Here is a 13,292-nt window from a genome sequence, read left to right on the forward strand (position 1 = left end):
CACAAGCATTTTAATCACAACTAAACCACAAACACAATTGTCTGCGTAGAGTCAGTCCTAGAGTCAGCTAAAGAAATGTACAGCAGCTTCAGATCTTCTAATCTTACCAAATGATTGAGATTGTCCGCTACATGAGCAACTTCATTAATACATTGACACCGGATGCAGTTGGAAATGTTTCTTCTTATGGAGTTCATTCTTGTGTTTTTGCTTTGAAAAATAAAAAACTGAACATTTGGAATTTAGCACAGCATCTCCCTTTTCCAAGGGACCCTAGTCCCTTTTGTCAATTAAAAAAAGTTGAAAATATGGAGCACTTCACTGTATTGTGTGTCATCCTTTTGCAAGTTCCATGCTAATCTTGGTACAACATCTTCCTAGTCCCAAGTGACTCTTTGTCTAATTAAAAAAGAACAAAATATGGAACGCTTCACGGATTTGCGTGTCATCCTTTCGCAGGGGCCATGCTAATCTTCTCTGTATCGATCCAATTTTAGTATATGTGCAGCCGTAGCAAGCACATCAACAAGCTTCTCGGCTGCCACTTATAATACTGACCAAATCATTGTTCTGCTCACCAAGACCTTGTATGGAGTATTGTGTAAAAATTTGATAAAATATTTAGAGAGCAAATGCTTAGTTACCCTAATTGCATTTTCCAAGAGGCTGTTAACTTGTAGAGGTGCATGATTAAAGTGTGGTCAGTTTGTGTAGCAAAGAAAGATGAATAATTTGATTGGTGTCAAGAGTCATGGGAACATCACAAAGTGGGCAGGTCAATGCAGGAAAGGGGCGTGGTTCCAGGCAGTGTGTTTATTCCACGTGGTGATGTCACTGTCTGGGTCTCTGTTAAGCTACTGGCAGCAATCTTCTGCCATTTCATTATTGTTCATGCTTTTTTCGAAGGGGAAATTTCATTCTCAATTATGTGGTCTTCACAGACTGAGGTTGTACCTCTGCATTTTGCTAGTGCTGACTCCTACAAAGTCCCAATATGTGGGCATCTAGACTGCATCATTCCTGATAGCGGCAGACTGCGTTTACCCTCTCACAAGCATGTTGTTCAAAACTAAACCACAAACACAATTGTCTGTGTAGAGTCAGGCCTAGAGTCAGCTAAAGAAATGTACAGCAGCTTCAGATCTTCTTATCATACCAAATGATTGAGATTGTCCACTACATGAGCAACTTCATTAATACATTGACACCAGATGCAGTTGGAAATGTTTCTGATCTTCTTATGGAGTTCATTCTTGTGTGTTTTGCTTTGAAAAAAACAAAAAACTGAACATTTGGAATTTGGCACAGCATCTCCCTTTTCCTAAGGAACCCTAGTTCCTATTTGTCAATCAAAAGAAGTTGAAAATATGGAGCACTTCACTGATTTGTGTGTCATCCCTTTACAAGTTCCATGCTAATCTTGGTACAACATCTTCCCAGTCCCAAGTGACTCTTTGTCTAATTAAAAAAGAACAAAATATAGAACGCTTCACGGATTTGCGTGTCATCCTTTCGCAGGGGCCGTGCTAATCTTCTCTGTATCGATCCAATTTTAGTATATTTGCAGCCGTAGCAAGCACATCAACCAGCTTCTCAGCTGCCACTTATAATACTGACCATATCATTGTTCTGCTCACCAAGACCTTGTATGGAGTATTGTGTAAAAATTTGATAAAATATTTGGAGAGCAAATGCTTAGTTACCCTAATTGCATTTTCCAAGAGGCTGGTAACTTGTGGAGCTGCATGATTAAAGTATTGTTAGTTTGTGTAGCAAAGTAAGAAGAATAATTTGATTGGTGTCAAGAGTCATAGGAACATCACAAAGTGGGCATGTCAATGCAGGAAAGGGGCGTGGTTTCAGGCAGTGTGTTTATTCCACGTGGTGATGTCACTGTCTGGGTCTCTGTTAAGGTACTGGCAGCCATCTTCTGCCATTTCATTATAGTTCATGCTTTTTTGGAAGGGGAAATTTCATTCTCAATTATGTGGTCTTCACAGACTGAGGTTGTACCTCTGCATTTTGCTAGTGCTGACTCCTACAAAGTCCCCATATGTGGGCATCTAGACTGCATCATTCCTGATAGTGGCAGACTGCGTTTACCCTCTCACAAGCATGTTGTTCAAAACTAAACCACAAACACAATTGTCTGCCTAGAGTCAGGCCTAGAGTCAGCTAAAGAAATCTACAGCAGCTTCAGTTCTTCTTATCATACCAAATGATTGAGATTGTCCACTACATGAGCAACTTCATTAATAAATTGACACCAGATGCAGTTGGAAATGTTTCTGATCTTCTTATGGAGTTCATCCTTGTGTTTTTGCTTTGAAAAAATAAAAAAAACGAAACATTTGGAATTTGGCACAGCATCTCCCTTTTCCTAAGGATCCCTAGTTCCTATTTGTCAATCAAAAAAAGTTGAAAATATGGAGCACTTCACTGATTTGTGTGTCATCCCTTTACAAGTTCCATGCTAATCTTGGTACAACATCTTCCTAATCCCAAGTGACTCTTTGTCTAATTAAAAAAGAACAAAATATGGAACGCTTCACGGATTTGCGTGTCATCCTTTCGCAGGGGCCATGCTAATCTTCTCTGTATCGATCCAATTTTAGTATATGTGCAGCCGTAGCAAGCACATCAACAAGCTTCTCGGCTGCCACTTATAATACTGACCATATCATTGTTCTGCTCACCAAGACCTTGTATGGAGTATTGTGTAAAAATGTGATAAATTATTTGGAGAGCAAATGCTTAGTTACCCTAATTGCATTTTCCAAGAGGCTGTTAACTTGTGGAGGTGCATGATTAAAGTGTGGTCAGTTTGTGTAGCAAAGTAAGAAGAATAATTTTATAGGTGTCAAGAGTCATGGGAACATCACAAAGTGGGCAGGTCAATGCCGGAAAGGGGCGTGGTTCCAGGCAGTGTGTTTATTCCACGTGGTGATGTCACTGTCTGGGTCTCTGTTAAGGTACTGGCAGCCATCTTCTGCCATTTCATTATAGTTCATGCTTTTTTGGAAGGGGAAATTTCATTCTCAAATATGTGGTCTTCCCAGACTGTGGTTGTACCTCTGCATTTTGCTAGTGCTTACTCCTACAAAGTCCCAATATGTGGGCATCTAGACTGCATCATTCCTGATAGCGGCAGACTGCGTTTACCCTCTCACAAGCATGTTGTTCAAAACTAAACCACAAACACAATTGTCTGTGTAGAGTCAGTCCTAGAGTCAGCTAAAGAAATGTACAGCAGCTTCAGTACTTCTTATCATACCAAATGATTGAGATTGTCCACTACATGAGCAACTTCATTAATATATTGACACCAGATGCAGTTGGACATGTTTCTGATCTTCTTATGGAGTTCATCCTTGTGTTTTTGCTTTGAAAAAAAAAAAAAACGAAACATTTGGAATTTGGCACAGCATCTCCCTTTTCCTAAAGAAACCCTAGTTCCTATTTGTCAATCAAAAAAAGTCGAAAATATGGAGCACTTCACTGATTTGTGGGTCATCCTTTTGCAAGTTCCATGCTAATCTTGGTACAACATCTTCCTAGTCCCAAGTGACTCTTTGTCTAATTAAAAAAGAACGAAAAATGGAACGCTTCACGGATTTGCGTGTCATCCTTTCGCAGGGGCCATGCTAATCTTCTCTGTATCGATCCAATTTTAGTATATGTGCAGCCGTAGCAAGCACATTAACCAGCTTCTCAGCTGCCACTTATAATACTGACCATATCATTGTTCTGCTCACCAAGACCTTGTATGGAGTATTGTGTAAAAATGTGATAAATTATTTGGAGAGCAAATGCTTAGTTACCCTAATTGCATTTTCCAAGAGGCTGTTAACTTGTGGAGGTGCATGATTAAAGTGTGGTCAGTTTGTGTAGCAAAGTAAGAAGAATAATTTTATAGGTGTCAAGAGTCATGGGAACATCACAAAGTGGGCAGGTCAATGCCGGAAAGGGGCGTGGTTCCAGGCAGTGTGTTTATTCCACGTGGTGATGTCACTGTCTGGGTCTCTGTTAAGGTACTGGCAGCCATCTTCTGCCATTTCATTATAGTTCATGCTTTTTTGGAAGGGGAAATTTCATTCTCAAATATGTGGTCTTCCCAGACTGAGGTGGGACCTCTGCATTTTGCTAGTGCTGACTCCTACAAATTCCCCATATGTGGGCATCTAGACTGCATCATTCCTGATAGCGACAGACTTCGTTTACCCTCTCACAAGCATGTTGTTCAAAACTAAACCACAAACACAATTGTCTGTGTAGAGTCAGGCCTAGAGTCAGCTAAAGAAGTGTACAGCAGCTTCAGTTCTCCTTATCATACCAAATGATTGAGATTGTCCACTACATGAGCAGCTTCATTAATATATTGACACCAGATGCAGTTGGACATGTTTCTGATCTTCTTGTGGTATTCATCCCTGTGTGTTTGCTTTGAAAATAAAAAAAACTGAACATTTGGAATTTGTCACAGCATCTCCCTTTTCCCAAGGAACCCTAGTTCCTATTTGTCAATCAAAAGAAGTTGAAAATATGGAGCACTTCACTGATTTGTGTGTCATCCCTTTACAAGTTCCATGCTAATCTTTGTACAACATCTTCCTAGTACCAAGTGACTCTTTGTCTAATTAAAAAAGAACAAAATATGGAACGCTTCACGGATTTGCGTGTCATCCTTTCGCAGGGGCCATGCTAATCTTCTCTGTATCGATCCAATTTTAGTATATGTGCAGCCGTAGCAAGCACATCAACAAGCTTCTCGGCTGCCACTTATAATACTGACCATATCATTGTTCTGCTCACCAAGACCTTGTATGGAGTATTGTGTAAAAATTTGATAAAATATTTAGAGAGCAAATGCTTAGTTACCCTAATTGCATTTTTCAAGAGACTGGTAACTTGTGGAGGTGCATGATTAAAGTATGGTCAGTTTGTGTAGCAAAGAAAGAAGAATAATTTGATTGGTGTCAAGAGTCATAGGAACATCACAAAGTGCGCAGGTCAATGCAGGAAAGGGGCGTGGTTCCAGGCAGTTTGTTTATTCCACGTGATGATGTCACTGTCTGGGTCTCTGTTAAGGTACTGGCAGCAATCTTCTGCCATTTCATTATAGTTCATGCTTTTTTGGAAGGGGAAATTTCATTCTCAAATATGTGGTCTTCCCAGACTGTGGTTGTACCTTTGCATTTTGCTAGTGCTGACTCCTACAAAGTCCCCATATGTGGGCATCTAGACTGCATCATTCCTGATAGCGACAGACTGCGTTTACCCTCTCACAAGCATGTTGTTCACAACTAAACCACAAACACAATTGTCTGTGTAGAGTCAGGCCTAGAGTCAGCTAAAGAAATGTACAGCAGCTTCAGTACTTCTTATCATACCAAATGATTGAGATTGTCCACTACATGAGCAACTTCATTAATATATTGACACCAGATGCAGTTGGACATGTTTCTGATCTTCTTATGGAGTTCATCCTTGTGTTTTTGCTTTAAAAAAAAAAAAACTAAACATTTGGAATTTGGCACAGCATCTCCCTTTTCCTAAGGAATCCTAGTTCCTATTTGTCAATCAAAAAAAGTTGAAAATATGGAGCACTTCACTGATTTGTGTGTCATCCCTTTACAAGTTCCATGCTAATCTTGGTACAACATCTTCCTAGTCCCAAGTGACTCTTTGTCTAATTAAAAAAGAACAAAATATGGAACGCTTCACGGATCTGCGTGTCATCCTTTCGCAGGGGCCATGCTAATCTTCTCTGTATCGATCCAATTTTAGTATATGTGCAGCCGTAGCAAGCACATCAACAAGCTTCTCGGCTGCCACTTATAATACTGACCATATCATTGTTCTGCTCACCAAGACCTTGTATGGAGTATTGTGTAAAAATTTGATAAAATATTTAGAGAGCAAATGCTTAGTTACCCTAATTGCATTTTCCAAGAGGCTGGTAACTTGTGGAGGTGCATGATTAAAGTATTCTTAGTTTGTGTAGCAAAGTAAGAAGAATAATTTGATTGGTGTCAAGAGTCATAGGAACATCATGAAGTGGGCAGGTCAATGCAGGAAAGGGGCGTGGTTCCAGGCAGTGTGTTTATTCCACGTGGTGATGTCACTGTCTGGGTCTCTGTTAAGGTACTGGCAGCCATCTTCTGCCATTTCATTATAGTTCATGCTTTTTTGGAAGGGGAAATTTCATTCTCAAATATGTGGTCTTCCCAGACTGTGGTTGTACCTCTGCATTTTGCTAGTGCTGACTCCTACAAAGTCCCAATATGTGGGCATCTAGACTGCATCATTCCTGATAGCGGCAGACTGCGTTTACCCTCTCACAAGCATGTTGTTCAAAACTAAACCACAAACACAATTGTCTGTGTAGAGTCAGGCCTAGAGTCAGCTAAAGAAATGTACAGCAGCTTCAGATCTTCTTATCATACCAAATGATTGAGATTGTCCACTACATGAGCAACTTCATTAATACATTGACACCAGATGCAGTTGGAAATGTTTCTGATCTTCTTATGGAGTTCATTCTTGTGTGTTTGCTTTGAAAAAACAAAAAACTGAACATTTGGAATTTGGTACAGCATCTCCCTTTTCCTAAGGAACCCTAGTTCCTATTTGTCAATCAAAAGAAGTTGAAAATATGGAGCACTTCACTGATTTGTGTGTCATCCCTTTACAAGTTCCATGCTAATCTTGTACAACATCTTCCTAGTACCAAGTGACTCTTTGTCTAATTAAAAAATAACAAAATATGGAACGCTTCACGGATTTGCGTGTCATCCTTTCGCAGGGGCCATGCTAATCTTCTCTGTATCGATCCAATTTTAGTATATGTGCAGCCGTAGCAAGCACATCAACAAGCTTCTCGGCTGCCACTTATAATACTGACCAAATCATTGTTCTGCTCACCAAGACCTTGTATGGAGTATTGTGTAAAAATTTGATAAAATATTTAGAGAGCAAATGCTTAGTTACCCTAATTGCATTTTCCAAGAGGCTGGTAACTTGTGGAGGTGCATGATTAAAGTATTCTTAGTTTGTGTAGCAAAGTAAGAAGAATAATTTGATTGGTGTCAAGAGTCATAGGAACATCATGAAGTGGGCAGGTCAATGCAGGAAAGGGGCGTGGTTCCAGGCAGTTTGTTTATGCCACGTGATGATGTCACTGTCTGGGTCTCTGTTAAGGTACTGGCAGCCATCTTCTGCCATTTCATTATAGTTCATGCTTTTTTGGAAGGGGAAATTACATTCTCAAATATGTGGTCTTCCCAGACTGTGGTTGTACCTCTGCATTTTGCTAGTGCTGACTCCTACAAAGTCCCCATATGTGGGCATCTAGACTGCATCATTCCTGATAGCGGCAGACTGCGTTTACCCTCTTACAAGCATGTTGTTCACAACTAAACCACAAACACAATTGTCTGTGTAGAGTCAGGCCTAGAGTCAGCTAAAGAAATCTACAGCAGCTTCAGTTCTTCTTATCATACGAAATGATTGAGATTGTCCACTACATGAGCAACTTCATTAATATATTGACACCAGATGCAGTTGGAAATGTTTCTGATCTTCTTATGGAGTTCATTTTTGTGTGTTTGCTTTGAAAATAAAAAAAACATTTGGAATTTGGCACAGCATCTCCCTTTTCCCAAGGAACCCTAGTTCCTATTTGTCAATCAAAAAAAATTGAAAATATGGAGCACTTCACTGATTTGTGTGTCATCTTTTGCAAGTTCCATGCTAATCTTGGTACAACATCTTCCTAGTCCCAAGTGACTCTTTGCCTAATTAAAAAAGGACAAAATATGGAACGCTTCACGGATTTGCGTGTCATCTTTTCGCAGGGGCCATGCTAATCTTCTCTGTATCGATCCAATTTTAGTATATGTGCAGCCGTAGCAAGCACATCAACCAGCTTCTCAGGTGCCACTTATAATACTGACCATATCATTGTTCTGCTCACCAAGACCTTGTATGGAGTATTGTGTAAAAATTTGATAAAATATTTGGAGAGCAAATGATTAGTTACCCTAATTGCATTTTCCAAGAGGCTGGTAACTTGTGGAGGTGCATGATTAAAGTGTGGTCAGTTTGTGTAGCAAAGAAAGAAGAATTTGATTGTTGTCAAGAGTCAGAGGAACATCACAAAGTGGGCAGGTCAATGCAGGAAAGGGGCGTGGTTCCAAGTAGTGTGTTTATTCCATGTGGTGATGTCACTGTCTGGGTCTTTGTTAAGGTACTGGCAGCAATCTTCTGCCATTTCATTATAGTTCATGCTTTTTTGGCAGGGGAAATTTCATTCTCAAATATGTGGTCTTCCCAGACTGAGGTTGTACCTCTGCAATTTGCTAGTGCTGACTCCTACAAAGTCCCCATATGTGGGCATCTAGACTGCATTATTCCTGATAGCGACAGACTGCGTTTACACTCTCACAAGCATTTTGTTCACAACTAAACCACAAACACAATTGTCTGTGTAGAGTCAGGCCTAGAGTCAGCTAAAGAAATGTACAGCAGCTTCAGTACTTCTTATCATACCAAATGATTGAGATTGTCCACTACATGAGCAACTTCATTAATACCTTGACACCAGTTGCAGTTGGACATGTTTCTGATCTTCTTATGGTCTTTATCCCTGTGTGTTTGCTTTGAAAATAAAAAAAACATTTGGAATTTGGCACAGCATCTCCCTTTTCCCAAGGAACCCTAGTTCCTATTTGTCAATCAAAAAAAATTGAAAATATGGAGCACTTCACTGATTTGTGTGTCATCCCTTTACAAGTTCCATGCTAATCTTGGTACAACATCTTCCTAGTTTCAAGTGACTCTTTTTTTAATTAAAAAAGAACGAAATATGGAACGCTTCAAGGATTTGCATGTCACAATTTTGCAGGGGCCATGCTAATCTTCTCTGTATCGATCCAGTTTTAGTATATGTGCAGCCGTAGCAAGCACATTAACCAGCTTCTCAGCTGCCACTTATAATACTGACCATATCATTGTTCTGCTCACCAAGACCTTGCATGGAGTATTGTGTAAAAATGTGATCAAATATTTGGAGAGCAAATGATTAGTTACTCTAATTGCAATTTCCAAGAGGCTGGTAACTTGTGGAGGTGCATGATTAAAGTGTGGTCAGTTTATGTAGCAAAGTAAAGAAGAATAATTTTATTGGTGTCAAGAGTCATGGGAACATCACAAAGTGGGCAGGTCAATGCAGGAAAGGGGCGTGGTTCCAGGCAGTTTGTTTATTCCACGTGGTGATGTCACTGTCTGGGTCTCTGTTAAGGTACTGGCAGCAATCTTCTGCCATTTCATTATAGTTCATGCCTTATCAGCACGGGAAATTTCATTCTCAAATATGTGGTCTTCCCAGACTGAGGTGGGACCTCTGCAATTTGCTAGTGCTGACTCCTACAAAGTCCCCATATATTTGGAGAGCAAATGCTTAGTTACCCTAATTGCAATTTCAATGAGGCTGGTAACTTGTGGAGGTGCATGATTAAAGTGTGGTCAGTTTGTGTAGCAAAGAAAGATGAATAATTTGATTGGTGTCAAGAGTCATGGGAACATCACAAAGTGGGCAGGTCAATGCAGGAAAGGGGCGTGGTTCCAGGCAGTGTGTTTATTCCACGTGGTGATGTCACTGTCTGGGTCTCTATTAAGGTACTGGCAGCCATCTTCTGTCATTTCATTATAGTTCATGCTTTTTTGGAAGGGGAAATTTCATTCTCAAATATAAGGTCTTCCCAGACTGAGGTTGTACCGCTGCAATTTGCTAGTGCTGACTCCTACAAAGTCCCCATATGTGGGCATCTAGACTGCATCATTCCTGAGAGCGACAGACTGCGTTTAACCTCTCACAAGCATTTTGTTCACAACTAAACCACAAACACAATTGTCTGCGTAGAATCAGTCCTAGAGTCAGCTAAAGAAATGTACAGTAGCTTCAGTTCTTCTTATCTTACCAAATGATTGAGATTGTCTACTACATGAGCAACTTCATTAATACATTGACACCAGTTGCATTTGGAAAAGTTTCTGATCTTCTTATGGTCTTTATCCCTGTGTGTTTGCTTTGAAAATAAAATAAACATTTAGAATTTGGCACAGCATCTCCCTTTTCCTAAGGAACCCTAGTTCCTATTTGTCATTATAGTTCATGCTTTTTTGGAAGGGGAAATTTCATTCTCAAATATGTGGTCTTCCCAGACTGTGGTTGTACCTCTGCATTTTGCTAGTGCTGACTCCTACAAAGTCCCAATATGTGGGCATCTAGACTGCATCATTCCTGATAGCGGCAGACTGCGTTTACCCTCTCACAAGCATGTTGTTCAAAACTAAACCACAAACACAATTGTCTGTGTAGAGTCAGTCCTAGTGTCAGCTAAAGAAATGTACAGCAGCTTCAGTACTTCTTATCATACCAAATGATTGAGATTGTCCACTACATGAGCAACTTCATTAATATATTGACACCAGATGCAGTTGGACATGTTTCTGATCTTCTTATGGAGTTCATCCTTGTGTTTTTGCTTTGAAAAAAAAAAAAAACGAAACATTTGGAATTTGGCACAGCATCTCCCTTTTCCTAAAGAAACCCTAGTTCCTATTTGTCAATCAAAAAAAGTCGAAAATATGGAGCACTTCACTGATTTGTGGGTCATCCTTTTGCAAGTTCCATGCTAATCTTGGTACAACATCTTCCTAGTCCCAAGTGACTCTTTGTCTAATTAAAAAAGAACAAAATATGGAACGCTTCACGGATTTGCGTGTCATTCTTTCGCAGGGGCCATGCTAATCTTCTCTGTATCGATCCAATTTTAGTATATGTGCAGCCGTAGCAAGCACATCAACCAGCTTCTCAGCTGCCACTTATAATACTGACCATATCATTGTTCTGCTCACCAAGACCTTGTATGGAGTATTGTGTAAAAATGTGATAAATTATTTGGAGAGCAAATGCTTAGTTACCTAATTGCATTTTCCAAGAGGCTGGTAACTCGTGGAGGTGCATGATTAAAGTATGGTCAGTTTGTGTAGCAAAGAAAGAAGAATAATTTGATTGGTGTCAAGAGTCATAGGAACATCACAAAGTGGGCAGGTCAATGCAGAAAAGGGGCGTGGTTCCAGGCAGTGTGTTTATTCCACGTGGTGATGTCACTGTCTGGGTCTCTGTTAAGGTACTGGCAGCAATCTTCTGCCATTTCATTATAGTTCATGCTTTTTTGGAAGGGGAAATTTCATTCTCAATTATGTGGTCTTCCCAGACTGAGGTTGTACCTCTGCATTTTGCTATTGCTGACTCCTACAAAGTCCCCATATGTGGGCATCTAGACTGCATCATTCCTGATAGCGGCTGACTTAGTTTACCCTCTTACAAGCATGTTGTTCAAAACTAAACCTCAAACAGAATTGTCTGTGTAGAGTCAGGCCTAGAGTCAGCTAAAGAAATGTACAGTAGATTCAGTTCTTCTTATCTTACCAAATGATTGAGATTGTCCACTACATGAGCAACTTCATTAATACATTGACCCCAGATGCAGTTGGACATGTTTCTGATCTTCTTATGGAGTTCATCCTTGTGTTTTTGCTTTGAAAAAAAAAAAAACTAAACATTTGGAATTTGGCACAGCATCTCCCTTTTCCTAAGGAACCCTAGTTCCTATTTGTCAATCAAACAAAGTTGAAAATATGGAGCACTTCACTGATTTGTGTGTCATCCCTTTACAAGTTCCATGCTAATCTTGGTACAACATCTTCCTAGTCCCAAGTGACTCTTTGTCTAATTAAAAAAGAACAAAATACGGAACGCTTCACAGATTTGCGTGTCATCCTTTCGCAGGGGCCATGCTAATCTTCTCTGTATCGATCCAATTTTAGTATATGTGCAGCCGTAGCAAGCACATCAACCAGCTTCTCAGCTGCCACTTATAATACTGACCATATCATTGTTCTGCTCACCAAGACCTTGTATGGAGTATTGTGTAAAAATGTGATAAAATATTTGGAGAGCAAATGCTTAGTTGCCCTAATGGAATTTTCCAAGAGGCTGGTAACTTGTGGAGGTGCATGATTAAAGTAGTGGTCAGTTTGTGTAGCAAAGAAAGATGAATAATTTGATTGGTGTCAAGAGTCATGGGAACATCACAAAGTGGGCAGGTCAATGCAGGAAAGGGGCGTGGTTCCAGGCAGTGTGTTTATTCCACGTGGTGATGTCACTGTCTGGGTCTCTGTTAAGGTACTGGCAGCAATCTTCTGCCATTTCATTATAGTTCATGCCTTATTAGCACGGGAAATTTCATTCTCAAATATGTGGTCTTCCCAGACTGAGGTGGGACCTCTGCATTTTGCTAGTTCTGACTCCTACAAAGTCCCCATATGTGGGCATCTAGACTGCATCATTCCTGATAGCGGCAGGCTGCGTTTACCCTCTCACAAGCATGTTGTTCAAAACTAAACCACAAACACAAATGTCTGCGTAGAGTCAGTCCTAGAGTCAGCTAAAGAAATGTACAGCAGCTTCAGTTCTTCTTATCATACGAAATGATTGAGATTGTCCACTACATGAGCAACTTCATTAATACCTTGACACCAGTTGCAGTTGGATATGTTTCTGACCTTCTTATGGTATTCATCCCTGTGTGTTTGCTTTGAAAATAAAATATACTGAACATTTGGAATTTGGCACAGCATCTTCCTTTTCCCAAGGAACCCTAGTTCCTATTTGTCAATCAAAAAAAGTTGAAAATATGGAGCACTTCACTGATTTGTGTGTCATCCCTTTACAAGTTCCATGCTAATCTTGGTACAACATCTTCCTAGTCCCAAGTGACTCTTTGTCTAATTAAAAAAGAACGAAATATGGAACGCTTCACGGATTTGCGTGTCATCCTTTCGCAGGGGCCATGCTAATCTTCTCTGTATCGATCCAATTTTAGTATATGTGCAGCCGTAGCAAGCACATCAACAAGCTTCTCGGCTGCCACTTATAATACTGACCAAATCATTGTTCTGCTCACCAAGACCTTGTATGGAGTATTGTGTAAAAATTTGATAAAATATTTAGAGAGCAAATGCTTAGTTACCCTAATTGCATTTTCCAAGAGGCTGGTAACTTGTAGAGGTGCATGATTAAAGTGTGGTCAGTTTGTGTAGCAAAGAAAGATGAATAATTTGATTGGTGTCAAGAGTCATGGGAACATCACAAAGTGGGCAGGTCAATGCAGGAAAGGGGCGTGGTTCCAGGCAGTGTGTTTATTCCACGTGGTGATGTCACT

The 13,292-nt window shown here is 40.1% G+C and overlaps 19 non-coding genes across 19 annotated transcripts; 7 read left to right on the forward strand and 12 right to left on the reverse strand.

Moving 5' to 3' along the window:
- Positions 1–414: 414 nt before the first annotated feature.
- On the reverse strand, positions 415–521 carry LOC114772698 (U6 spliceosomal RNA). Its single transcript, XR_003744078.1, has one exon. It is a non-coding gene; the product is annotated as a U6 spliceosomal RNA (small nuclear RNA).
- Positions 522–1,473: 952 nt separating this feature from the next.
- On the reverse strand, positions 1,474–1,576 carry LOC114772759 (U6 spliceosomal RNA). The gene has a single exon (XR_003744137.1). It is a non-coding gene; the product is annotated as a U6 spliceosomal RNA (small nuclear RNA).
- A 956-nt stretch (positions 1,577–2,532) lies between these two features.
- Positions 2,533–2,639, reverse strand: LOC114772676 (U6 spliceosomal RNA). The gene has a single exon (XR_003744057.1). It is a non-coding gene; the product is annotated as a U6 spliceosomal RNA (small nuclear RNA).
- Positions 2,640–3,009: 370 nt separating this feature from the next.
- LOC114772640 (U1 spliceosomal RNA) lies at positions 3,010–3,169 on the forward strand. The gene has a single exon (XR_003744023.1). It is a non-coding gene; the product is annotated as a U1 spliceosomal RNA (small nuclear RNA).
- A 422-nt stretch (positions 3,170–3,591) lies between these two features.
- On the reverse strand, positions 3,592–3,698 carry LOC114772747 (U6 spliceosomal RNA). Its single transcript, XR_003744125.1, has one exon. It is a non-coding gene; the product is annotated as a U6 spliceosomal RNA (small nuclear RNA).
- A 950-nt stretch (positions 3,699–4,648) lies between these two features.
- On the reverse strand, positions 4,649–4,755 carry LOC114772677 (U6 spliceosomal RNA). The gene has a single exon (XR_003744058.1). It is a non-coding gene; the product is annotated as a U6 spliceosomal RNA (small nuclear RNA).
- A 370-nt stretch (positions 4,756–5,125) lies between these two features.
- Positions 5,126–5,285, forward strand: LOC114772763 (U1 spliceosomal RNA). Its single transcript, XR_003744140.1, has one exon. It is a non-coding gene; the product is annotated as a U1 spliceosomal RNA (small nuclear RNA).
- Positions 5,286–5,704: 419 nt separating this feature from the next.
- LOC114772712 (U6 spliceosomal RNA) lies at positions 5,705–5,811 on the reverse strand. Its single transcript, XR_003744091.1, has one exon. It is a non-coding gene; the product is annotated as a U6 spliceosomal RNA (small nuclear RNA).
- A 370-nt stretch (positions 5,812–6,181) lies between these two features.
- LOC114772632 (U1 spliceosomal RNA) lies at positions 6,182–6,341 on the forward strand. The gene has a single exon (XR_003744015.1). It is a non-coding gene; the product is annotated as a U1 spliceosomal RNA (small nuclear RNA).
- A 419-nt stretch (positions 6,342–6,760) lies between these two features.
- LOC114772699 (U6 spliceosomal RNA) lies at positions 6,761–6,867 on the reverse strand. Its single transcript, XR_003744079.1, has one exon. It is a non-coding gene; the product is annotated as a U6 spliceosomal RNA (small nuclear RNA).
- Positions 6,868–7,237: 370 nt separating this feature from the next.
- LOC114772813 (U1 spliceosomal RNA) lies at positions 7,238–7,401 on the forward strand. Its single transcript, XR_003744191.1, has one exon. It is a non-coding gene; the product is annotated as a U1 spliceosomal RNA (small nuclear RNA).
- A 410-nt stretch (positions 7,402–7,811) lies between these two features.
- Positions 7,812–7,918, reverse strand: LOC114772750 (U6 spliceosomal RNA). Its single transcript, XR_003744128.1, has one exon. It is a non-coding gene; the product is annotated as a U6 spliceosomal RNA (small nuclear RNA).
- A 367-nt stretch (positions 7,919–8,285) lies between these two features.
- LOC114772681 (U1 spliceosomal RNA) lies at positions 8,286–8,445 on the forward strand. Its single transcript, XR_003744062.1, has one exon. It is a non-coding gene; the product is annotated as a U1 spliceosomal RNA (small nuclear RNA).
- Positions 8,446–8,860: 415 nt separating this feature from the next.
- LOC114772782 (U6 spliceosomal RNA) lies at positions 8,861–8,967 on the reverse strand. Its single transcript, XR_003744159.1, has one exon. It is a non-coding gene; the product is annotated as a U6 spliceosomal RNA (small nuclear RNA).
- Positions 8,968–10,174: 1,207 nt separating this feature from the next.
- On the forward strand, positions 10,175–10,334 carry LOC114772633 (U1 spliceosomal RNA). Its single transcript, XR_003744016.1, has one exon. It is a non-coding gene; the product is annotated as a U1 spliceosomal RNA (small nuclear RNA).
- Positions 10,335–10,756: 422 nt separating this feature from the next.
- On the reverse strand, positions 10,757–10,863 carry LOC114772749 (U6 spliceosomal RNA). Its single transcript, XR_003744127.1, has one exon. It is a non-coding gene; the product is annotated as a U6 spliceosomal RNA (small nuclear RNA).
- A 369-nt stretch (positions 10,864–11,232) lies between these two features.
- On the forward strand, positions 11,233–11,388 carry LOC114772808 (U1 spliceosomal RNA). The gene has a single exon (XR_003744186.1). It is a non-coding gene; the product is annotated as a U1 spliceosomal RNA (small nuclear RNA).
- A 424-nt stretch (positions 11,389–11,812) lies between these two features.
- On the reverse strand, positions 11,813–11,919 carry LOC114772720 (U6 spliceosomal RNA). Its single transcript, XR_003744099.1, has one exon. It is a non-coding gene; the product is annotated as a U6 spliceosomal RNA (small nuclear RNA).
- A 951-nt stretch (positions 11,920–12,870) lies between these two features.
- Positions 12,871–12,977, reverse strand: LOC114772736 (U6 spliceosomal RNA). Its single transcript, XR_003744114.1, has one exon. It is a non-coding gene; the product is annotated as a U6 spliceosomal RNA (small nuclear RNA).
- Positions 12,978–13,292: the final 315 nt, after the last annotated feature.

The sequence above is a fragment of the Denticeps clupeoides genome, unplaced genomic scaffold (genome assembly GCF_900700375.1).
Source record: "Denticeps clupeoides unplaced genomic scaffold, fDenClu1.1, whole genome shotgun sequence".
NCBI classification, from domain to species: domain Eukaryota; kingdom Metazoa; phylum Chordata; class Actinopteri; order Clupeiformes; family Denticipitidae; genus Denticeps; species Denticeps clupeoides.